Source organism: Chroicocephalus ridibundus, chromosome 11, assembly GCF_963924245.1.
Source record: "Chroicocephalus ridibundus chromosome 11, bChrRid1.1, whole genome shotgun sequence".
In the NCBI taxonomy this organism is placed as follows: domain Eukaryota; kingdom Metazoa; phylum Chordata; class Aves; order Charadriiformes; family Laridae; genus Chroicocephalus; species Chroicocephalus ridibundus.
The window spans coordinates 14,745,221-14,761,837 of record NC_086294.1 but is presented as its reverse complement, the minus strand read 5'-3'; the positions used below and the strand labels follow the sequence as shown (position 1 = coordinate 14,761,837).

The window sequence follows — 16,617 nt, the reverse complement described above, 5'->3', positions numbered from 1 at the left end:
ATAAATAATAATGATTATATGTGGTAATTAGTCCAACCTGTTTGTCCACATAGCAGAAAACAATGCGTCTGCTGTCGAAAGCCTGCGATGCTGACTAGTGGTCACTCTCAGCTTCGGCTGCGGCTTTCCCAGTTATCTATCTCATCCCTTATGGCTACTCAGCTAATTACCCTTAACAAAACATGGTTTGGAAGTGGGTCTCTCCGGAGCACTGCAGGACACCTTCTTGTGTCATTCAAGTTCTGGAGCAAGCTAAATTTGACAGGAGAGGCATCAGCTGGCTCCAGAAGCCTCTAAGGTCAGGTGGCAGTTGAGCAAGGACGGGGAGTGTTGCGACACCGGGGTTTCGGGTAGTTGTTTAACACCTCTGCCCCGTCAGGATTTGCCGAGTAGGCAAAGTTCCGCCTGTCTGTGCGGAAGGGCTGAAACTTGTAGGACTTCTCCAGCAACGCTTGTGATGGATTGTTTTTTTTGCAAACTGGCAGTTTTCCCTGAACACAGGACAGGGCGCAGGAGCCCTTCAGTTCAGAGTAGTTCAGAGGTTAAATCTCTCTGCAGCAATCCTCCGTTGGGAGAAATGCTCTTTCTTTAAAGCTCCAAGATGAATAGCAGGAATAAGAGTCTTATCCCAGAGCTACACAGTCCCTTTCTCCAGTCCAATCAGTCTGGAAATGTTCCGCGCTAGGTAAGGGAAAAACAAGAGCAGGATTCCGTGGCACATGAGACCTGCAGTTTGGTACCCGGGATGCTGCCCATGGAGATGAGGGGTACGGCCCCCCCATCCTGGCATCCTGAACCCGTATCCTAACCTTTGCACTTTTCTATGGAAAAGAGAAGAATGCTGCCGCTACCTGATCTGGCAAGAATATTCCAACAACTCTCCTGGATCCAGCCTTTCAGGAAAAAATAATAACAATCCGTGTCATGTGGCTTTCGAGGACTTAGATCTGAAATAGATTCTGAGATGCTTTTGGCCTAGGCAGACAGGCTTTGGGTATTTCATCACCTGCAAATGGATGGGAATTTTGAGCATTACTGTTTTGGCTGTTGGCTTTTAAAGTCTACATTAGTCCCACTTTATGCCTCTTGTTCCTTCTTTGACCATAATTTTCAAGCTTCTCTTTCTCTCAAGCATTTTACATCCTCCATATCACCTGGGAAGAAGTCAATTCACTTCCCCCCCCCCCCCCCCCCCCCCCCCCCCGAAAATGTCACAAATTACTCTTTGTGTGTGCATGTGCTATATATATCCTGTGTATGTGTGTATATATATACATATATGTGTGTATGTGCTTGTGTGTGTGCTTCTTGCCAGGCTAGTGCCAGCTATTTGAGAGCCTGATGCAATAGGAATAAAGTTCATCTGAGCGTCCTGAAACCCATTTTCCACCCTGCTTACCCTGAACCCACCCACGCCTTTATCTCAAAATACAAATACAAACCTCAAAATACAGCTATTTAGTTAAAGGCCTAAATATGATCCCAGTTAACTACAAAAGCGAATGTCAACGCTCGAGCCACCCGGGCTGTGCTGGGACGGGCCCGCGGGCTGGCGCCGCCGCCAGTCACCCCACTCCCGATGCGAGGGCTAATTGCTAATTGCCTTTTCAGGTGTTGCCGGAGCCCGCCTTGTCCGTCCCCCGCCCGGTCCCCTTGTCTCCCTCCCTGTCCCTTCGCCGCGGGGGCGGAGGCTGCGGAGGAGTGCGGGGGGGGGGACGGGGGACATTGCGGCGCCCCCTGGCGGCCGGCGGCGGGTGCTGCCTCTGCCTCCCGCCCGCCGCCGGGCTCTTTCCCACCTGGGCTATCAGGCTGAAGGACCCCGGGGAGGCGCGTTGGTGGCCACGGCTTCCTTTGGGAGCGATCCTACCGCTTGTCACGGCCTGTTTCCCACAGCGGGTGTTCGAGGCGAGCGCGTGGCAGGGCTCGGGGTGGCCCCCGCCTGAGGGACACCGCTGGCAGCGTGGGAGCTCTGCTCAGGGGGGTGCAGGAGCCGCCCCGGCTTCCAGCGATCAAGGAGCAAAGCGCAAATCTCCCTGCTTCTCTCTGGCAATGCCTTCAATGAGTTCTGGTCTTGTACAAACCTAATTTGCACTTTGACATCGCCTCTGATATTCAGGACTTAATTTCCAGTGGTTTTTTTTTTAACGTTTCGCATACATGCGCTGTCTGCTTTAGCTTCTTGAAACACAACATTAACTTCCTAACGCAAGGATGACTTTTTGGTAATAGAATATAATATCCGGGAACGGACATTCAGGATAGAGCATTCCACTTAATGCAATTCTTGCACAATTATGAGTTGTTTACCTTAAACATTATTCTGAGGAGTAATAATAATTAAAAAAAAAAGTAAAGAAAATTCTGGTTAATAACCTGGGCAAAACAATTATCCTGCTAAGACTCTTTATTGAATCATGTATGCAAACCAGAGAAGATTTTCATAACAGATGTATTTAATCTTGATGCAATGCTTGGTTTTAACCCCACAGTGTCTTGCAATTCAGACCGAGCGGGACAAGTTCTGGTGTGCTTGAATAGAAGAGAACGAGCCAGAAGCCTCTGGGATCACAAACAAGACTTTGCTATTGTGGAAGCCCCTCAAAGTCTTGTTATTGTCCAATAGTAACCATAATAATGAAGGCTTGGGAGATCATTTATGTAACAGTTCAATGGCTTGGTTAGTTTTCATAACTGTTTGCAACAGGCTTTTTTGGAAGCTCTCCCGGTGTTTATTGAAACAAATGTCAGGGCGAGACTATTGTGTTGTTTGTGTCCTAGATGTAAACTCTGGCAAAAGGAGAATAATCTAGTGGCATTCATTGCTCCAGTGTTTTAGCCTTCCAGGGAGAGGGCAGCATCTGGCGGCTCTCCCTGCTCTTTGGTTGTTACTCAGAGTAACGCTGCTTATACTTGGCTCCTGCTGCCACCAGCAGTAGTGGTCAAGTGTCCCGGAGCACAACAAAAGCTCGAGTCTGCGGAACTGCGTCAGAGACCGGCCACGTGGAAGCAGAGATATCAAGAAAAGGCTCCCCTGAAAGCGAGTGCGTTAGACTTTACTGCATCGTATTCCATAATGTGGTCAGGTATAAATAGAGCACTAGATCTTAGAGCTGGCAAAGCACTAGCGGGTCACGTAGACAATTTTCCTACTTCACAAAGGAAGATTCTCCTTGCCGAATATTTATTAGGGCTTTATCGTGCTTGCTTTTGAATTCTCCAGTGAAGGAGAATTTCTACAAATGACCCTTTTGCCCCTAAACTATTTCATATTCTAATTTTCTTCTTTAATTTTCTTTCTTCATACTGAGTCTAAATTTCTTTTTATTCACTTTCCTATAATCGCTCGCAGTTATCCATCCTATCCCATCCTGAACGCTTCCCTCCTCTCTGTAAAGCTGATACCTGTCAGATATCCCTCGACTGTTTCCTTTGGTCAAAGATATACATATGCAATTCCTCTAATCTTTCCTCCACCATCCCTTCCCTCAGGCTCTTCATTATTTTGCTAGCCCTGCTCTGAGCTGCTTCCCATTTCTCAATACTATTTTATGATGACTTCTGAACCACTCGTGCTGCCTTCCTGACATTATTCTCTCCCCTGCCCACGTACACGCAACCCACGGAGGTCGTGTTTTGGGTACAGACCTGGCTGATTCCCCCTCTATTATTTAAGGAAGCTTTCACGACGAGGGAAAATACCGTGTCCCACTGTGTAACCAGATACTCTGTAAACGGGAGGGTGGCATGTCAAACACTACCTGCAGTTAAATATTTACCCAGAATAAAACATTAGTGGCAAACATGACTGATGAGGGAAGAGGAGAGTTTTTTCCTGAGCGCTTAAAAATCCTTTTCTGAAGACTCCTCTAGTGTCTGAGATCTTTCTTGCTTGGTTCTTTTGCAGGCAGGAGCAGAGAGCAGGAGCAGTTGCTGAGACACAGCTATAAGTCATACAACTTTTAACATCGCTGTTTATTCTCCATCGATATTGTCTGCAGAAGACCAGAGTCTGTGCTTTCAGTGTGTCTGTCTCCTACGTGCTGGGATTCCTGCTATTATGGTATTTCTTGCGACAATAACGGAATGCGATGCATTTCTGATGGGGTGTGGTGTATGTGCCTGTGGTGGTGTTTTAAGGGCTTTTAAGCTTATCTGGAAAATAAGCAGTTAGAATCTGCAAGTCAACTTGGTTTGGGGTAAGAACATTTTGAGACTTGACTTTGCCTTAGTCTCTTTGATATAACGTTCAGGTTTCGTTCTGTAATGGCCAAGGAAGATTGGAGAAATATATGTTTAAGAGTCTTTTTATAGTAAACAAATTATGTTAATATGTAGAACAGAAAACAACTTTTAAAACCACTAAATGCTAGTAGTGAAATACAGTGACCACCAAGTATTTCACTTCTGAAAATAGACCACCAGAGAACTATATTTCAAAATGTTTTGCCGGCTGAGCGTCTTTCTAGAAAGTTAGTCTTTACAAGAACAAAAGAAAAGGCTTGAACAATAAGTCTACATGAAATAATTGTGTAAGTAAATATCAAGCTAGTTAAGGGAGCAAAACCTGAGTGAACCTCACGCACAGAGTGTGTGTGAACAATATGCCAGACGGTGACTGAAACGGGTGGCCAGATCCTCCTTTGGGATAAATCATTGGCGTAACGTGAGGATTTGGCCCAGGGTTTAGGATTACAATGTCTTGCTCCTGGTTGAAGCGCGGGGTGTTCCGTTGGTTGTTTACCTTTGCTTTGACCAATGCTGAGAAGAATAAGGGAAGGATACAGGCGGAAGGCAGGAACTCCTGGGACAGCAGTCGCTTCACTCAAAGAACATGCAGAAAAGGAATTAATTCTGCTCCCTGTTTAGCAGTTATTGTTACTCATCCTTTTGCTACATAATTTATTCTTCTCTCTTAGTGCTTGGAAAAGCTGGTCTCAGAAATGACCTCTCTATAATTGACAAAATCTTAATGTTCTTGTCAATGCTGAGATGTTTTATTGTTGGAGGAGCTTCTGAAGGTGGTGGGAGAGGGTAAGGGACAGCCAGATGGTGGGTGGGAGTGGAAACAGGATGACATAAGATCTGAGAGATCTGTCAATGGTTGGGTTTTTTTGTTGTTGTTGTTAGACAAAGGCTAAAACAGAAAATATGAGCCCAAGTGCACCATGGAGATCCTTCTGTGGAAAAGTACTTTGTCAGTGGAGCTCCATCCTTCTGGCTCAAGCCAAGCCAGTTCCTGGAGAACCGTGTGGGTTTGGAAGTGAAAAGCAATCAAGGTGGACTCTTCCCTGTTCCCACCGTAGATCTCTGTCAGCAGACTGGTATTGCATCATTTCTGTGGACCTTCTGGGCAAGGTTGGCCACTAACTGTTGTTGAGGGTTTAAAAATCCAGAAAATTGTATCATTACAACATCCATGAATCTGCAGTTGCATTGTGCTTGGTTAAGTGTTTGCTTTGATCTTCCCAGAGAACCTAACCATAGCTACCTGTTTAATAAGCAAGGAAAAGAATTCTCAAGTTTTCTGACCCATCCCCTGAACCACTCCAGGAAAAACTGCCTTTTTTCGTTCTAGTGAAAAACTTTTTAATCTATTCTTAAAGACTTCCCATGATGGGAGCTCTACAGCTTCTCCCATCAGCCTGTTCCAGTGCTGCTCTCTCCCTAAAGGGTATTCTTAAAGTCTCATCAAAGTTTTTCTTGAGAAAGTTTGCCTGTCCACCTCATTATATCATCTATGGATGTGTCCAATAAACTATTTTCTTGTTTAGATGCCTTTTACGACTGTGATTGTATCGTTCCCTTGCTGGTGAGCAGGGGCTCAGTGTCAAGCTGAGCTCAGAAACCTCGATTTTCTTAGTCCTCTCCTAAGGGCCGTATTTTTCATGTTGCCTGATCATTCCTCTCTGACTTTGGCACTCTCTCCAACTGCTCCATAACTTCCTTGAAATTGAAACCCCGACGTGGCTGGTTGGCACAGCTGGGACTGCACTGGTACCAAACACAGCTAATGCATTTCATCGTGTGCCCTACAGGAAATACTGCATAGTCACTTTTTTTGAAACAACCTGCAATTATTGACTCCTATTCACTGTAACCCTTTCACAATGTGCATCTGCAGGTGATAGTGCTTGCTCCTTTCATTTATGATACTTATCCATATTGAACTTCATCCGTTTTTATTTCTACCATAAAGATCAAGTTGAACTTCAGTCCTGTTCTCTGATATGTTTGCAGTGGCTTCCACATTCGCATCATCTGCAAATCTAAACATGTCCTTTCTGTTTTATCATCCCCGATTTCAGGGGAAAACGTTGAACAGAATTGGATCTGAGACAGTTTCCTGCAGAACTTTGATGAATCAACTTGATAATGAGTTGTTGACGTTCGCCTTCTGGGTATGGCTAGATCCCCAGGTTCCTGGGAAGGGGTAGCCACTTTGGCACCCATGCTGAAGAATTGCTCAAACCTTATGAAATCGATAGGGCTAGAAGTGGCCAACTACCCCTGTCTGCTCTATCTAAATCTGACCAAATCTGAGGCTCTTTTGTGCCTGAAAAATTATGTTTGTTGCCAGTTCAGAATGGGAGTTACTGAAACCCCCTGAGGGCAAAAACATTGCCTTCTTTGGGAACTGGAAACAACCTGAGAGCCACAGTCTCACGAGATTTCCAGCTCATACAAACTAGCTTCTGTGTGGGTAGGAAGCATTGCGGTAAAGGGATCTGAAGATGAGAAGGGGCAGAAAACTTTTGAATGTAAAGTGTGAAGCAAAGCACAATGAAGTCAATGGAAACTCTCTGCCTGGTAGCTCCTGGCCATGTCAAGGGCTGTTAAAAAAGAAGAGCAGAGAAAGAAGAAAATATACTGTTGAAGCAAAAAGATTGTCAAGATAGGAGGGGAAAATAGATTTCTGTAGAAACTTTGAGGGCTGTGGAAAGATAGCCTTCCAAAGGCTACTTGGAAATGTTTAGAGAAAGCCCTTTCCAGTTAAGTAATAATTATAACACAGGACCTGAAAGAGAGAGAGAGAGGAGGAGGAGCAGAATAAAAACAAAACAGAAATACAACAAATTTAGCAAAACTAAACCAAACAATCTGCTGTCTCTCTGAAACGCCAGTTGTTGTGTGCCAGCCTTCCACGTTTTAGAGTTTCTGTTTTCAAAATTGACTTTCTCCTGTCTGGGCAGTGAGCACATCATGGGTGCCGTAGGGGGAACTGCCCAGTTCTCTGCGGGGCAGGAGCCGTGGGCTCCACCAGCAGCAGGGGACGATGGAGCCGTGGGCTCTGTGTGTCTTTGGGACCCAATGCCATGCAGCTTCTCTCCTGTTCTCCTCTTTGCTTGTGCATTCTGCTCCCGTTCAGCTAAAGGTGCTGTGGTGGTGCTGGTTTGGTGCAGCATTTTCCTCCAACAGATAAACGCTCTGCCTCCTGTCTTGTCCTGTGAATCGCTATGAAAAGCGGTGCCGTCGGTGCCTTTTGCGTACGTGTGTCTATATAAAAGTCTGAAGGCAGAATTTGTCTGTGCTGTAACATTTTATCAGCAGCAGGGTAGCAATCAGAGGAGAATTAGTCCCTGGCTGCTGTTTGGTTTCTAGAGCCTGTAGACTGAGTGCTTGTTACAATAATGAGAAATGCAAGTAAGCAGCATCGCATCAGCGCTTGCAGTCCCACTTTCTATTGCTGTCATCAAAGGGTTTAGGAAAGTTTGCATTCAGAGTAGTGTGTGTGTTTTTTTTTTTTTTTTTTTTTTTTTTTACAATGCATATATGCATTTGCACAATCCTGTCTGGGAAATCCTGTACCGTAGATAGCAGCTTCTGGGGAAGGCATGATTTGGGTTTGGGCACGGGGTTCAGTGCTGCGGCCAGGTGAGAACCAGGATTAGAAGCAGAAAGTCAAGGTAAATTCTGATGACCCAAGAAAGACGGGTGGCTGGGAGCTGGATCATAGCCAGAAAGCTAAAAAGCAATGATGTTTTACCACCCCGGGGTATGAAGCTGATGTGGATTTTAGCCAGAAAACTGGAATCAACCCAACTCTCAAAAAGGACTTAGAGCGAACACACTTGGAGGACTGTAGAAGCTCAGACTTTGCAGATGATTCTCATTCATTTCTGCCTCTTTTTTTTTTTTTTTTTTTTTTTTTTGGTTTGGGGAAGCGGAAGCTTTGTACTGGCTAAAAATAGCAGTACTTACAACCACTTACACACTTTTATTATACTGCAGGAACAGAATTATTGCTTTTAGCCTGGATTTCCAGCTACCGGAGAGTCAGTGTTGAAATCTGGAGGTGAAATTCCATGGTGATTTCCTAGAATTGTATTTCAGGTGCTGCTTTCAATTTTACCAGCCACACAATAGGCTGGATAAAACTGATAGTGATAAAATTAGCGAGTAATGTGATGCGATAGAGAATCCTGAAATGGCATCAATAGGAGCCCCCGGAACACATCAAGGGGTTACAAACAGCCTCTATTGTGGCCAAAAATAAAATATTTACACAACACAGACCCTGAAAGTGAAAATCACAGAAACATTTGCTAGGAATGAGAAATTCATCAACTGAAAAGTGACATTTGCAACCTAAGAGTAACCTTTTGCTTTTAAGAGTAAGGATTTTTTTTTTATTAATCTTTCTGCTTTATTTTTCTCCTTTTTGCTTTATATTGCCCCTCCAGCCTGGAATAAAATAAAGCGAGGGATTGTCACAAAATCTTTGCAGGTTTTATAGCTCTTGCGAAGTTTGAAGAAAGACGTAAACAGGAGACACTGAGCTGGCCTCACCTGAGTGCCAACTTTCACTTCTAGTGAACACTCAAAATTCGTATTTTGCATAAGGTGAAACACAATTATATGTTATATTAAAGGATCTGACCTTGTTAGTTGTGCACCTCGTTGCATGGTATATTTTGTCCTACACTTGGAGGCTATTTTAGATGTCCAAACAGTATTGAGGTTTCGGAGTACTGCTTCAAACCTCCAGGAAGGCTTAGGTAAACAGGTTGTAAACTCTCTGTACCAGAATAATCTCATCGTACCAAAGTATTGGATGGTATTTTATCATTTTCAAGGACAGGTTGGATGGGTCTCTGAGCAACCAGATCTAGTTGAAGATGTCCCTGCTCATACCGGGGGGGTTGGACTAGATGACCATTAAAGGTCCCTTCCAACCCAAACCATTCTATGATTTCATTGGGCTTTACTTATCACTAAATAAGATCACAGACAAGTTTTATTATCAAAGTTGTGCTTTTTAATCCTTTGTTACAAAGACTGAGAAACCACCGACTATAGTTAAAATTGAACTCTGTTGACTGTGAGGGAGAAAGACTCTTGAAGCCATCAGATTTCTTTAAGAAAGCAAAGTTAGTCAGAGTCATCATCTGGATTTTATTGGATTTATTTATTTCAATTCATTAATTTCTAAAGTTTGGTTGCAAAGAAATATATATCCTCTTTGGAATTGTCTAAGTTTTGCGATGGATATTTAACACACGATTCCCAGAGAGATGGGGTTTTAAAATACACATGTTGTAGCTATTACAAATTAATGAATGTTCTTTTAAATATTTCTGTTTTATATCTTTGCTTCCTTAAATCCTTGCCAGTATAGGGACAAAGAAAGCTTAATAAAAATAAGCAAATTGCCTTTCAGTTTGCTAGAAGTGATTGATTTCTGTGGACATTTGAATGGCTCTTCCAGCAGTGCTGGGAAACCAGTGCATGGTTCTCTTGTGTCTTCTGAATTGAGCCCTGTGGTCTGAAATTGAACCTTGTGTGAGTTGGCGTAGTCCTGCTGAACTCACCAGAGCTTTTCTGATCCCCACTAGCTCCTGATGTAGTCCTTCCCCCCCCACCCCCCCCCCCAAAATGGATGCTTAGTTTTTTATAAACTGAGGCACTAGGTGTTTTAAAGAAGCATCTTCACCGCAGGCTCAACCTGAGCTCTGAGGTTTGGTAAAAACTCCATGTATCCAAGGGCATGGTCCCCAGAGCCATGGGGACCGAGCAGGGAAGTGTGAAGGCTATGAGGGACAACCTCCAGCCAAAGCACGGGTAACACCACCTAACCCGACCCTGGCTGTTGGTTTCAGGGTGGAGAAGCCGAGTCCTGTATCAAAGCATCTTGCAGCAGCAACGGCTACTGCCGGTTGCTGGCAAGGAGCCTGGGGCTAGATCACAGCAGCAGCGTGGTAATAAAAGACAGGGAGAGGCAAAGAAAGAAAGAGGAGGACTGGTTTGGTTTGTAGTCTGGTAGGTGTCTGTTTTCTCCAGTTTGGAAAACGTTTCACTCTTCTCACCTAGAATTAGTTAGAGAATGGTCCTGTTTTCACTGAATATTCACTTGACAGCAGGGAGAAGGGGAGAACAGGGAGCAGGGCTGCTCCGGGAGCTCCAGCCGTGACCGAAGGTCCCATACAGACCCTGCCCATTAAATGATAAACCCATATTTGTCTAATTTTTGCTTGCTGCTTTAGTTCTGCTTAAGGTCTTCCATGTTGCAATCACCTCACTCAGTAGTTCAGAAATTATTTTTCTGCTAAAAAAAAAATAATAAAATCACGTGCTAAATGCCAAAGAAATATGCGAATCAAAGGTAGTTATTTCACTTTTCTATGTTTGGTTGTGCTTCAATGCAGGTCAAAGCCCAGAGCTGCTGTAGAACACGCCAGCACTGCTGGATGCATTGTGATCAGCTGTGACGTGTGGAAAGCGTATAAAAATGTATTACTAAAGAAGTAAGAGAGAAAAAGAGAGAAAGAGTTCCGTACACTCAAACTACGAATTTTAAAACTTTCCATTGTTTACTTATCTAATTAAGAATCTATCTCCATATAGGCACATGAACGGCAGGTACAAATATATCGAGATGTCTATCTTTGTTCCACTGTACGTTTGCCTGCAGGTCTCTATAGATAGAAACATAAAACGGCGTGTATATCCTGCTGCCTTTTGAAACTTACAGAAAATTACCAACAGTTTCTTTTCTCTAGTTTGCTCAAATGCTTGTGGTTAGATATTCTGAAAGTATAGAATTAAAAAAAAAAAGAAAAAGAGAAAAAGACAAAAAGATTTAGACACTTTGAAAATTAGTTGCTTTCTTAAAAATGCCCCCCCCGCCTTTTTTTTTTTTTCCTTTTAATAAGCCACCATGTAATTTTGATTATCAGCCTATTTGATAACATAAAATTGGGTAATATTGCTGATAAATATTAATTCAGAGCCGGAGCCACGTACAGTGTGTGGCACCTGCTGGCTGGAATTTGAGGGAAGCGGTGGGGTTGGCAGAGCGGGGCTGGATTCCCTGTTTGTTACCAGGAAAGTCTGGGTATAATAAATGAAGCTTTTGCTCAGAGCACACAGAGCCCTATTCCATCTTATTAACTGTCTCAAATTCCAAACTAAAAGGACAAGTTGAAAAGAAAAAAATTTGAATAAGATTAAGAGCACTGTTCCTTGTAATTATTTTCTTCAAATAAAAATCCAAACATTTAGGAGCAGCACTTAAGCACGAAGAGTTAAATGAAAAGGGAAAATGCCTTAACGAAATTGTGCTGAATGAACATAATGAGCAGAAATCATATTTCTAATTGAATTAATCTGTCTTTCTTATCTCTTGGTTAAATTTGATTATCTTCCTGATTGTCCATTAATATTCAAAATCTGCAAAGAGTATGAGCACACCTGGTCTTATTATTTGCTAAAACAAGGCTGAGTCGATGGGGACAGCACTTTTGGATGTAATAATTCACATCAGTACTTGAAGACTCAAAGGAACAAAGATCTGTAATGTGTTATTTTAAGCAGTTTCACTTCGAAAATTATTCAAAAATTGGCCATAGATTAGTATTAAGTTAAAACAAACCCTTCGCTCTTGTAGATTTATGATGCTGTGGTGCTGTATATGAACAACCAGCGTTCCCATTTTAAAATTTTTTTTCCACTGCTGTCATGTAATACTGAATGAATTCGATGTTATTTCTATTTATGAATCTACTGTTTTGGGTTTTTTTCATTCTTTGTACTGTTAGGTTTTATCTTATGCACTTTTTCATTGTATAAGTTCATTTCTAATGACATTGGTATGAATTACTAAAAATAAAGTTAATGGCTTAATTCTGCTATCCTCAAATAAATGACTGGGCAATGATTTCAGTGACAGGAGGATTCCTCTAGCTTTTTCTTGTGATTTATAGCCCTGATTCAGGAACGCTCTTAAGCACGGGTATTAAATAAACCCAGTGATTTCAGGGGAATTTCAGTACCAGATCACTGGGAAGATATTGTTTGTATTGTATTTATGAGCTGCACCAGAAGAACCAGTTAAAATCCAACTGGCAAAATCCATCTGGTCTTGTGGGGGGAACAAAAAATGCCTTCACTAAATTTACAAAAATTAATATGGAAAATCATGAATTTATCTGAAAGGGTTCTATCTCAGAAATGAAGACATGACACCCAGTAGTTTAAGGGGATAATTATTTACTGAGTTTCTGTTTTCTGCTTCAAACTTACTGTTTACTACAAGTAGCTCGAGGAAGGATTTTGCAAGCTAAGCGAGTTTAGGACTAGCCCAGATCTGAAATCTGAGTTGTTATTTAGCTGCAACTGGCTAGCCCTGTTGTAGGGAATTGTTCTTTTCCTCAATCTAATGGTTTTAATTTTCGATTTGCTTACAGCGTGTAAGCTGAGAACTTGCTTTCTGGGAGTGTTCACTACAGTAGAAGAGGCTCACACACATCAGCTGGAAATATAAAACTAAAAAAAACAAGACAAAAATCCAAGAGAACAGGCAGAATCCAACAGTAACAGATCTGCACGGCATTGTCGTTGGTGAGTCTCTGTAGCCGTGACCCATTCCTGAGCTTGGCTCTGCAGCCTGCAAGGAGGTGAACCATTTAGCTCGGAGGTGCCACGGGTTTTTGAGAGGAGCTCACTGCCACCGTCTCATCAGCTGCGGGTTTGAGGTTAGTGATGTGTAGGGAGCCCTAAAATCGATGGTTTTGAAGGTCCGACACTGTGTGGTGCTGAGCACTGTCCCCCACCAGCTAGGGACCACCATCAGCTGGGGACCTCCATTGCTGTGCAGGACATGGCCCAGGAGAGTTCAGTTTATCTCCTGGTAGCATCTTGGTCTGGTGGTTTCATGGCAATGGATCAGGGTGTTGATGTTCTCCAAGGAGAGGGTTCCTCCTGAAGGACTGTGTCTCCTTCATCGGGTGTGTACGCAGGAACTGCCTCTGGTTTCAGTAGAAGCTCTTTGTGTGGACTCAGTCTGGGCTATAAGAGAGCTGATGGCATGAATTTGGGATCCACGGTTTTGAGGAGAGTTTTGCCTCAATGAATGAGCTGCAGCAACTTTAAGTTATTCACTTATTAAATTGTAACACGGAGCTATGACCTAGCTGCATCCCCCAAGATGACTTGGGTTGAGCAAAGCTCTGGGAGGCCTCTTCTTCGGATAGTTTTTGAAAACGATGGCTTGCATTAGACTGTAAGGAAAATTGAAGCTGTTTTGTGTATGTAAAGGCACTGTAATGCAGCATTAGGGGTGGTTGAAAGGAGAAGGCATCGCAAACGTGCGGTGCTGGAGTCGGAGATCTGCTTGTGGTGAGGAAGGGGCTGAGCAGGGCCCTTTGAGCTCTTCATACCTGGAGACCTGGGCTGGAGGGTGAGCTCCTTGGAAGGTCTTTGGTCAACTGGTTAGACTTTGTCCAAAGTTATGAGGAAAGAGAAGTTTGTAGGGGTTGATCTTTAGACAGGAGGAAGCGGCGTGCCGTTGGCTGGCAGGCTGTGTGGCGAGGGAGACAGGCTTTCAGCTGCAATTTTGGTCGATTGTTTTGGGAAGCCTCTTACAAATGGGACAATGCTCCCCAGCACCTCTTAGGGCTGGGCTGGGTATCCAGGGGCTAGTCTGGTCACCGAGGGTTCTACAGCATTCCCACCCAAATTGATTTGGTTTTATTTCTGCCACAAACCAGTCCCTACTGCTCATGCAGAATCCCTCCTGGCTCTCCTCGCTGCAGGTTGGAGGTTTGCGGCTTGGAGGAGCCGGCAAATGGGCACATTGGCATTGTCCCCTGTTCCCCAGGTGGTGTCACCCGCGGGGAGAGCGTGGCATGCAGCTGGGGCAAATCCAGGGTGTCTTAAAGCCATTTTTCTCCAGCATCTAGTTTCTTTTGCAATTGTTTGGGTAGTTCTATTAGTGCAAATCATAATGAAGGAAAGTTTTAATTTGAGCAGTCAAACTGACACGCACACACAAAAGAAGAATGATCTGGAAAAAAAAATCCCCCAAACTCCTTTCGCCTGCCACGCAGCGAGAAATGGAAATAAAGGTGGCCACTGCCTGTACTCGACAACGCTGCGACATGTGATATTTTCAGAGGTATCTCGGGAGCATCTACCACATTTTACAGCATGTGAGGCATGTCATCTGGAGCCGTTTTGATCTCCTGTAACCTGCTCACAAATGCATATATTTCATAACAGGCCCTGCGCCCCGATAAGGATCTCTGAGTTTCTTCTGCGCGGTATCTGCAAACAATTCAAAGCTGTTCCACACAAACAAATGTGAGAACCCCCTGACCACAGACTGCCTTTAGAGCAGACCAAGATTTGATGTTACTCATATCTTCCAGTACCTGTCAGAGTTCAAACAGGAAACCTGGTTTTTCCTCTCATGTCAACAACTTTTTTTCTTTCTTTCTTTTTTTTTTTCTGAACAGGCGTTCGGCAGCAGGCTCGTGCTCGAGCGGTGGAAGTCCTGTATTTCTTCAGGACAAACAAGTACTTGCTCTGGTACGTCATTGCTGACATTAACAAGAGCTGAATATGTGGTTTTCGGTGATCCTGTGGGTGCTTCTATAGAAACGGACATATTGGCTTTGAACAATCACACAAAAAAGGAATTCATTCATACAGGATATAGGTAACGCGCAGCCGAGGGCTCGCCGCAAGTAGTGCTTTGCTTTGGAAAGGTCAGAAAAAAAATGGGTTCTCTTTCTCCTGGTGCCGCTATATTTTGTGCTTACATGGCAACACTTTTTATCGCTTCAGCCTGTTTGTCATGTATATGATATCCTGCTTGCCAGTGCCCTGGCCAAGCCATGCGAAAAGTTTAAACAGAATAAATATTCGTATTTACCGATGAGGAAATTTCATCCGAGCGTCTCAACTATTAATTCATTAACATGTCCCCAAAGAGCATGAACAAAGCCTCATGTCCAGGTCAGAAATTTGGCTGTAGCCACTCACGTATGTTTTGGCACTGCTGGGAATAGGAATTAGGAATTGCAGCTGCCATACATCCCTCGTAAGCAGTCCTTGTTACTTATCTTTCACAATGCTGATCAATAAATGTAGCAAACCTGAAGCTCTCAGCACTTTCCAGTGCAGGGTTGGGAATGCTTTAGTAACATTTAACTTCACCTCCTTATGAGTGTGGGAAGTGGAAGTTTATAACGGAGAATAATTCTTGACATCGACTAATGTGTGTGACACAAAACACTCACTATCAAGGAACGGGCTAGTTCTGAGGATCGTTTTCCCCCGTTTGATTTATGCTCGACAGATGCAAAAACCATCTCAAATACAGCTGCGTTAAGAAAAGAACACGCAGGCATTTCCATGACTTTCATCTTGCTTTGTATTTATGTCATTATAAAACATGCTTTTGTGGCATGCACAACCGAGGGGCAGAACATCTGGTAAAGTCTTGTTACAGCAAAATGTCCATAAAGTTAAATATGATTGTTGTCATCGTCGTCTTTTTTTTTTTTTTTAAACAACAACAACAAACAGCTGGCTAATATTACGACTAGTAATAATACTGACTGTGAGTGATACATGCTGAAATGATGGTTGCAGACTCACAAGGTGGAGAGGCAGAGAGAGGTCACAGAGTTTCTCGGTCGTGGGCTGGGGCAGAGGAGTGTGCGATGGTGGGTACCTCTGCGCGGGTAGAACGGCCTTTCGAGTCACCCTCGAAATCGAACAGGCCCTTCTGGTACCGTCCTTTGTTTGCTCTTTATTTCTATATTTCCGGTAGGGTTTCTGCCCAAATGATTAAGTTATTTTGATTCCATTGCATTTTTTCCAGTAGCCGTTTCAGGCACCAAGCAAGTTGTTTAAACTCTGATGTATAAAGGCTCCCAGAAAACGACATGTGTGCTCTTTGTGTGACTTGGTATTGGTCTTCAGCGTGCTCCCAGTGCTCAGCTGCAGACTGGAAAAGACCTCCACCTCTCGCTCCGCCGACCCAGCTCTGCATTAAAGGCTTGTAGGCCAGTGGCAAGAAGAAAGGAATTATTTGCATTTAGTAAAAGAAAACTTTCATTTCTAATTTGCTTTCAAGCTCTTAATATTCCATGAAACTTCAGTGAAAAAAAATATTCCTAGTATGGGCTACTTATAACCCTGATTCAGAAGAGAAACCTGTCCTTAGTGTACATGGCTAAAGTCCATGCTGTAACATCCTGCTGAATAAGGGAGTACCTGTGGTTCAGATCAGCAGCTCCTATAAGAAATGAGTATTAAAGCATAGAATCATAGGATAGTTTGGGTTGGAAGGGACCTTTAAAGACCATCCAGTGCCACCCCCTGCCCTGGGCA

The 16,617-nt window shown here is 43.5% G+C and overlaps 1 long non-coding RNA gene across 2 annotated transcripts; it reads left to right on the top strand.

Annotated features, from left to right (window-relative positions):
• The first annotated feature begins 3,802 nt into the window (after positions 1–3,802).
• LOC134521962 (uncharacterized) lies at positions 3,803–16,301 on the top strand. 2 transcript variants are annotated; one of them, XR_010072912.1, is made up of 5 exons: positions 3,803–4,060; positions 8,230–8,331; positions 10,644–10,857; positions 12,684–12,971; positions 14,733–16,301. It is a non-coding gene; the product is annotated as an uncharacterized LOC134521962 (long non-coding RNA). The 2 variants fall into 2 exon arrangements; XR_010072913.1 differs by lacking the exon at positions 8,230–8,331.
• Positions 16,302–16,617: the final 316 nt, after the last annotated feature.